Here is an 8,827-nt window from a genome sequence, read left to right as displayed (position 1 = left end):
CTTAGTCAGATTCAGTCAGCAGTATCAGATTCAGTAGTGAGTCCTTATCTATCGAGGATAGTCTTTTATTTTATTATTATAGTAGATTTAGTATTTTAGTAGTCAGAGTTAGTTGAGGGATTGTACCATCAACTCCAGATTCAGAAAGTTCAGATAGAGGCTTTTCAAACTAGACTAGTTCAGATAGTGTTTCAAATTTTAAATATTTTATCAGATATTTTTATAGTTGTTATTCTTTATCAGTATTCAGATTGTGAACCTTATGGCATTTCCACCTATTTTCTGCGTTATTATAGTATTATTATTCAGTGATCACAACATATATCAGTGATGGTTAGCTTGTGGCCTCTCGAGATCGTAAGAACCATGTAGCATTTGGGGTACAGACTCGGGGCGTTACATGAAAAAAGAGGTTTCCACATTAAATATTTATGTTCTTTAATTTCTTACAAAGTGTTATTTTCTTACTATTTTACTATTTTATTGCATGTGTCTACCTTTAAGAGACCTGGTCCCTTGTAAGGTGGTGCACCCCCCACGCCTCATCACATTTTGAACCCCAATACAAAAGTGATTGGCTACTATTGAAAAACTTGTCGATTTTATGTTAGTTAGTGGAGAGAGTGGTTAGTGATAATGATTTATAATTTATTTAAATAGGGAAGAAGCTCATGATGGATAGCTATTGTAGTAGTAAAATTAATCTTTGGTTGTGAATGGAAGGATATAATAGCTAATAATTTATAAATTTAGCATTCACTTAGGGTAATCTTAGAAAGGGGGACTCAATGATATTTATAAAATTTTGAAGGTGGATGAGATGTATGCATGGGTACGTAGATTTGATGTGAGGTAGGGGAATGCTTTATAGACCATAATGGGTTATGTTATAAGATTAAGATCGACTATCCTTATTATATGATTTTACTACACTGAGGATCCCTCGATTTTTATCAGGTAGTTGTAAGCTAGTTTAGAAGGTGAGAAGATATGTGGTAAATTTGAGAGAAAATACATCAAAACACCATTACACTTGTCCATGAAACTCACTTTAGCACTTTAACTTTATGGGAAATTATTTACCCTCCTAAACAACTTTCAAGTGAATTAAATGTCACCCCAAAAATATAATACCACTCTTGTAGCACCCCGAGTCTGCACCACAGATGCCACATTGTGCATACGACCCCGAAGGACCATAAGCTAACCCATGACTGATACCTGCTGTGAGCACTAAATAATACTATTGTAATAAGGCAAAACATAGGCTAAAATTCCATAAGGTTCATAATATGAATACTGATAGTAATAACATTTGAAAATAAAATCTGAAAACTGAATATTGTCTGAACTAGTCTAGTCTGAAAAGCCTCTACCTGAATTGTTTGAAAGTGGAGTTAATGGGATAAGCCCCCAACTAACTCCGGCTACTGAAATACTGAAGCTACTGTAATGCTAAAATAAAAGCATATCCTTGATAGATGAGGATTCACTACTGATTCTGCTGCTGCTAACTGAATCTGTATAAGCACGGTTGGGAATCTGAGTGTTCGAACCTATGATATGAGACATAATAGCGCAAAGAGAAAGTATGCATTAGTATATGGAATGTACTGGTATGCTAGATGAGGTAAGGATGAATGTAAGGGATCCTATGCATGAATAATAACTAACTAAATGATATGGAAAAATTAAGTAAGAGTACATGGATAACTGAAACTACTGGAAAATACTGAGTATGCAATACTGTGTATCTACGTGAATACTGTATCTGAGTTTTCACTGAAGCTGAGTACTGATTTCTGATACTGAGTAACTAATATCTAAAGTCACTGATACTGAGTGACTGATACTGAGTGACTGCCTCTAGCAGTCCTAATTCTGTAGAACTAAACTAAGTTCTATACTAAGACTGTCGGAGGTAGTCATCTAATCGACATGCACCTTTCTGAATAGATTTGGGGTCCAACCTGTAACCCCAGCTGGAAGGGTTTCAGTACCATGACACGGGTAAGGACAAGCTTAAGAGTCACCCTCATTTAGTAGGTTCCCTAAATAAGAATGGTGGTACTCTCAACTGGCAATTAAGATACCTCATCAACCCTCAACTGACAGGCTGATGTCTCAACCTATGCTAGAAGCATAGTTCTGGAATGCAAGGACTGCTTTTAAGGATCACACCCTCTACTGGCAGGTGAGCCCCTATCCTTGGGTACACTCACTGCTAAATCCTACTCCTATCAGAATGACGCTGATTACTATACTGAGTTGAACTAGACTGATACTGAGTTTCACTAGATTCTATAACTAACTGAGTTCATTGGACTTTGTAACTGCCTGAGTACTTTCTATTTTGGGACATGACTAAGAATATTCTATAACTACTGTAGCTGTAGGTAAACATATAGATTTTCGGGTATTAGATACCCCGAGGACTCGATAGCATGACAATAAAGCATAGCATAATCTTGAAAAGCATAACAATGTCCACTTGTTCATAATTCATTTATAGAGGCATTTTATCAAACACTTGTAAGGTATAAGCTTGAACATGATTGGGACTACATAATGACATGTCATGATTACACTATTTACTTCACATAGGTATTTTAGCAAACACTTGGGGAGCATGGATTATTTCACATGATAACAGTCAACACATGAACATCATAAATACAATACTCAATTACAATTTCAAGGGTTTACTATACAATTCACATAATTCATCACATAAACTATTTTAATTTGATGGAAACTTATAATTAATAATGAATTGAAACCTAATTACTATCCTCAACATGAATACAATCAATTTCAAGCATGGAATTCATAAATCTGAGATCTTGTAAGTTTAAAAAGATGTTCTTGGACTTCATGGGCGAAAGGAACCCATGAATGAACACCCAATATACCTTTTAAAAAAAAGTTCTTGAAGGTTCTGGGAGGAATTTTTGAGTTTGTTCTTGATTTCTTGAAGCTAGGGTTTCTCCCTTTGAAAGAAAATGCTTTAATATTTAGAGAAAGTGAAGAAATAATGCTCTAACTAGGTTAATTAGGGGTTAATCACATTTTTAAGAATGACTTGGGTCATGGAAAAATACCCAATTTCCCCTGGGAAAGATTTAAATATTCATCACTGGATACCCGATTTTGAGACTCACCGCGATGCGATTTTGAGACTCACCGCGATACGGTGGCATCGCGGTGAGCCACTAGAATATGGCTGACACTGTGTAAAAATAGACAAACATGAAATGGACCCTTTGCATGATACGGCACCATCATGGAGCCTCACTAGAATTTGAAAACTAGAAAAATGGCTAGTAGCGCGACGCATTGGGATTGTATTGCCATACTAGAAAATGAAAATTGTGAACTGGAGCATTGGCGCGACCTGCCACTATTATGGAGCTTCACTGAAAAATGATGACTGCAATTTGGCTAGTCTCCGCAATGCGCTGATGTGCCAGATGGCACACTACTTTAAAAAAATGTCTCTAACTCTTCGTTCGGGTATCGGATTTGGGTAATTTTATATCATTGGAAAGCTGACAGGATTTCCGACAAAATGGAAAGTTCTAAACTGAAAAATCCTGAGTACTTTAAAAATTTTATATATGAATACTCATGTACTGAGAGTTAAATTAAGATATGGAAATATGGGGTATTACAATATCTCCCCCTTGGGAACATTCATCCTCGAATAAGACTGATTAAGCTGAGAAACACTGATAAACTGAACTTACACACTGAACATGCACAACTGAAACATGATCACTTGACTGAAATCACTGATAAGCTGAGTTTCATACTAAACATGCATAACTGAAACATGATTGGATGACTGAAATCATTGATAAGCTGAGTTTTCATACTGAACATACATATCTGATGCATGCGTACATGACTGAACTGATTCATCAATGCATGACATAATATGCAATGGTAATGGGTACAAAATTTGTAACTGTAACTGAACATAAAACTAAGCAAAGCCAAGAAAGATTGTTACCTCAAGCTGAATCTAAGTTTACAGAAAAGAGGTGAGGATACTTGTTCTGCATATTTGCTTTTGCTTCCTAAGTAGCTCCCTCAACGGACTGATTTTACCAAAGAACTTTGACCAAGGAAACTTCTTTGTTCCTTAGTTTGTGAATCTGATGATCAAGGATTTGGACTGGAACCTCTTCAAAAGAGAGATCATTCTTAATGTCGATGCCTCCTAAGGGAATTATAACTTCTGGGTCACCAAGGTATTTTTTTAGCAAGGAGACGTGGAATACTAGGTGCACTGAAGCTAGATCTGAAGGCAAGTCAAGCTCATAAGCTACCTTTTTAAAATGGTTGAGAATTCTATAAAGACCAATATAGCGAGGACTGAGCTTCCCCTTTTTGCGGAACCTCTTCACTCCCTTCATAGGAGAGATTTTCAAATACATAAAATTACCAACCTCAAACTCAAGATCTTTTCTCATCACATCTGCATACAATTTCTATCGGCTCTAGGCTGCCCTAAGCCTTTCTCTGATCAACTGAACCTTCTCTAACGAATTAAACACTAAGTCAGGACCTACTACTACGGCCTCATTGAACTTGAACCAAACAATTAGAGATCTACATCTCCTACCATAAAGAGCCTCAAATGGAGCCATCTAAATACTGGAATGATAATTGTTATTATATTTGAATTCAATCAAAGGAAAGTGGTCATCCCAACTACATTTAAAATCAACAACACATGCTCTTAAAATATCTTCTAGAGCCTGAATGGTCCTTTCTACTTGACCATCTTTCTGAGGGTAGAAGGCTGTACTGAGGTGAACTTTGGTACCAAGACCCTTTTTGAATACTTTCTAAAAGTGAGAGGTAAACTGGGTACCTCTATTTGAGATAATAGATACTAGACTCCATGTAACCTAACCAACTCTCTAATATAGAGTTTGGCATAGTACTCAGCTGAATAGGAAGTATAAACTAGCAAGAAATAAGCGAATTTAGTCATATTGTCTATGATAACCCAAATCAAATCGTGCTGATGACGAGTACGAGACAAAACCATTATAAAGTCCAAGTTCTCTTCTTCCTATTTCTATGTGGGAATACTGAACTCCTGCATGGACCCACTAGGCTTCTGGTGCTCAATCTTAACCAGCTGACACGTAGAGCACTTAGCTATAAACTTTGCAATGTCTCTCTTCTTCCCTCTCCACTAATAGATCTCCCATAAATTATGGTACATCTTAGTGGCCCCTGGATGATCGAGTAACCCACACCATGCACTTCTGTAAGAATTCGTTACCTCTAGTCATCTACATCTGGAATATATAGCGGACCATATAAATGCAACACACCATCTCCTCTTGGGGAGAAACCTTCTACTTTCTGATCTCTGAATGACTCTTTTAACTTAACAAGGCTGGAATCTCTATCATGTTTTCCTTTACTTTGGAAACTAAAGATGATTCTAAACTATTCTGCACCCACACACTGTCCTCTGCTGAATTGACTAAGTGGACACCTAGTCAAGCAAGCTAATGAACTTCCCAGGCTAAATTCTTCTTACCATTCTCAACACGAGCAACACACCCATAGATAACCTACTAAGAGAATTTGCCACTACATTGGCCTTGCTCGGATTATACAGAACACTCTTGTCATAATCTTTCAACAACTCTAACCATCTTCTCTGACGCAAATTCAAATATTTCTAAGAGAAAACATACAACAAGCTTTTGCGATATGTGAACACATTAACATGCACCCCATACAAATATGCCTCTAAATCATTAAGGCAAACACTACAGCTACCATCTTAAAATCATGGGTAGGGTAATTCTTCTAATGGGGCTTAAGTTGTCTAGAGGCATAAGCTATGACCTTGCCTCTCTACATGAGGACATAACTCAAACCTACCCTAGATGCATCACAATACACAACAAACCCATCTGAACAATTTGATAACATTAAAACTGGGGCTGTAGTGAGTCGAATCTTCAACTCTTAAAAACACTTCTCATAAGAATCTGACCATTGAAACTTGACATTCTTCAAAGTCAATCTGGACATGAGGGATGCAATAGATAAAAACCCTTCAACAAAATGATAGTAATAGCTAGCTAAACCTAAGAAGCTCCTGATATCTAATGGAGAAACGAGTTTAGGCCAATTTCTCACCGCTTTGATCTTTTAAGGATCAACTCTAATGCCATCACCAGAAAAAATATGACCAAGGAATGCTACTAAACTTATCCAAAATTTGCACTTACTAAATTTGCCAAAAAATTGATGAGTCTTGAGAGTCTGAAGTATGATTCTTAGGTAATCTGCGTGACCATTTTTGCTTTATTAATAAACAAGAATGTCATCAATGAAGACTATAACGAACATGTCCAAGTACTACTTGAACACGCAGTTCATTAAGTCCATGAAAGCTGCTGGGGAATTAGTGAGACGAAATGACATTACTAGAAACTCAAAGTGATACCGGGTTCGGAAAGCTATTTTCAAAATGTCACATTATCTGACTCTGAGCAGATGATAGCCTTATCTGAGGTCTATCTTAGAAAAGTAACTGGCACACTGAAGTTGGTCAAATAAGTCATCAATTCTAGGAAGTGGGTTTTTATTCTTGACTGAGACTTTGTTCAACTGTCGGTAGTCTATACACATTCTGAGAGAACCATCTTTCTTACCCACGAATAAAACTAGTGTGCCCCACGGGTAAATATTGGGTCTAATGAACCCCTTATCTAAAAGGTCCTTTAACTGCTCTTTCAACTCTTTGGGTTCGGTTGGAGCCATTTTGTATGGAGAAATAGAAATATGCTGAGTATCTAGAAAGGGTCTATTCCAAAGACAATTTCCCTTTCAAGAGGAACTCTAGGAAAATCTTTGGGAAATACATTTTAGTATTCATTTTCTACTGGAACTAATTAAATACTAGGAGTCTCTAAATTAGAGTCTTTGACTCACACAAGATGATAGACACAACCTTTGGCTATCATTTCTCTCGCTCTAAGGTATGAAATCAATTGACCCTTAAGAATTGTGGTACTACCCCTTTATTCAATGACTGGCTCATTTGGAAACTAAAAATAAAAAATTCTATTTCTACAATCAACTAAGGCATAGCATGAATGGAACCAATCCATGCCGAGAATAACATCGAAATCCATTATCTGTAACTCTACTAAGTCTGCTGAAGTGAATTTTTGAGATATCATAACCAAAAAGTTCTTGTATACCCCCGGGCTTTGATAGACTGACCCACTGGGGTAGAGATTGAGAAAGGTTCTGTTAAGATTTCTAGTTTGACCTTGAAGTTGACTGCTATGTAAGGAGTTACAAAAGTCAAAGAAGCTCCTGAATCTAGTAAGTAATAAACATGTAAACAAAAGATCTATAAAGTACCAGTGACCACATCAGGAGAACTTTGCTGACCTTACCTAGAATAAAGTGCGTAGAGCCTATTTGGGCGTTACCCACTGGTGGCACTGGAAGCAACACCCTACTGATTTGGGCGACTGAACTAAGTTGAAGGACGACTGTACTGACCCTAAGAACCTGACTGAGGAAAATCTATGATCCTATGGCCTGGCTTGCCACACTAGAAACAAATATCACTGCCAGCCCTGCAAACGCCCTGGTGGTTTTTGTTATATTTCTGACAAAGGGGATTTGTTCGAGCACTGCTGACACTACCCTGAGATTTAAATCCTGGAGCCCTATCTTTGTTACCATTTCTGAACTTAGGTACAGGAGCACTGGCTGAAGACGAAGCTGGAATTGAGGATTTTGGATGAAACTGAGAATGGTTATAGCCTTCTAACTTAGACTGCGTGAAATTAAAGCTACCTATTCTAGCTCTCTTGTTCTCCCTCTCTCTATCCTTATTATTAGCCTCTTTTATCTACTGATCATGGACCATAAGTCTGGATATGTCTATCTCCTTAATCAATATTGCAATTTTATCTACTGAGCATGGACCATAAGGGATCTGCCTGAACCGGCTGAGGTGCTAGCTGGGTTCCTATTCATCTTATATTATTCTTTTTGGTAGGTATGTTCTGTAAATGGAAGGAAGAAATGAATTAGACTAAGATTTTAACTTGAGTTTATGCTCACTTGCACGATATGAATATTGAAAGAAGGAAAACTTTTCCTAAAAACATCTCATAGCCTCTTATCCATAGGTGTGGCGCGCTACACACACATGTATAAGAATCTACTAGACGCGGCTCTTAGACTCTCTAGGACTCAGTTGAACCTTAGGCTATGATACAAAGTTTGTAACGCCTCAAGTGTACACCCCAGATGCCACACGGTGCTTACGACCCCAAAGGACCATAAGCTAACCCATGACTAGTACTTATTGTGAGCACTGAATAATAATACTATAATAATACGGAACATAGGCTAAAATTCCATAAGGTTCATAATCTAAATACTGATAATAATAACATCTGACAATACTATCTGAAAATTGAATATTGTCTGAACTAGTCTAGTTGTAAAGTGTCTAACTGAACTGTCTAAAAGTGGAGTTAATGGAACAACCCCCCAACTAACTCTGACTAGTGAAATACTAAAGCTACTATAATTCTGAAATAAAAGCATATCCTTGATAGATGAGGACACTACTAAATCTGCTGCTAACTGAATCTGTCTATGCATGGTTAGGAACCTGAGCATCTGAACCTGTGATATGAGACATCATTGAGTAAAGAGAAAGTATGTGTCAATATGTAGAATCTATTGGTATGCTAGATGAGGTAAGGCTGAATGCAAGGATTCATATGCACGAACAGTAACTGACTAAATGATATGA

The sequence above is a fragment of the Capsicum annuum genome, chromosome 5 (assembly GCF_002878395.1).
Source record: "Capsicum annuum cultivar UCD-10X-F1 chromosome 5, UCD10Xv1.1, whole genome shotgun sequence".
In the NCBI taxonomy this organism is placed as follows: domain Eukaryota; kingdom Viridiplantae; phylum Streptophyta; class Magnoliopsida; order Solanales; family Solanaceae; genus Capsicum; species Capsicum annuum.
This window is presented reverse-complemented; position numbering follows the sequence as displayed.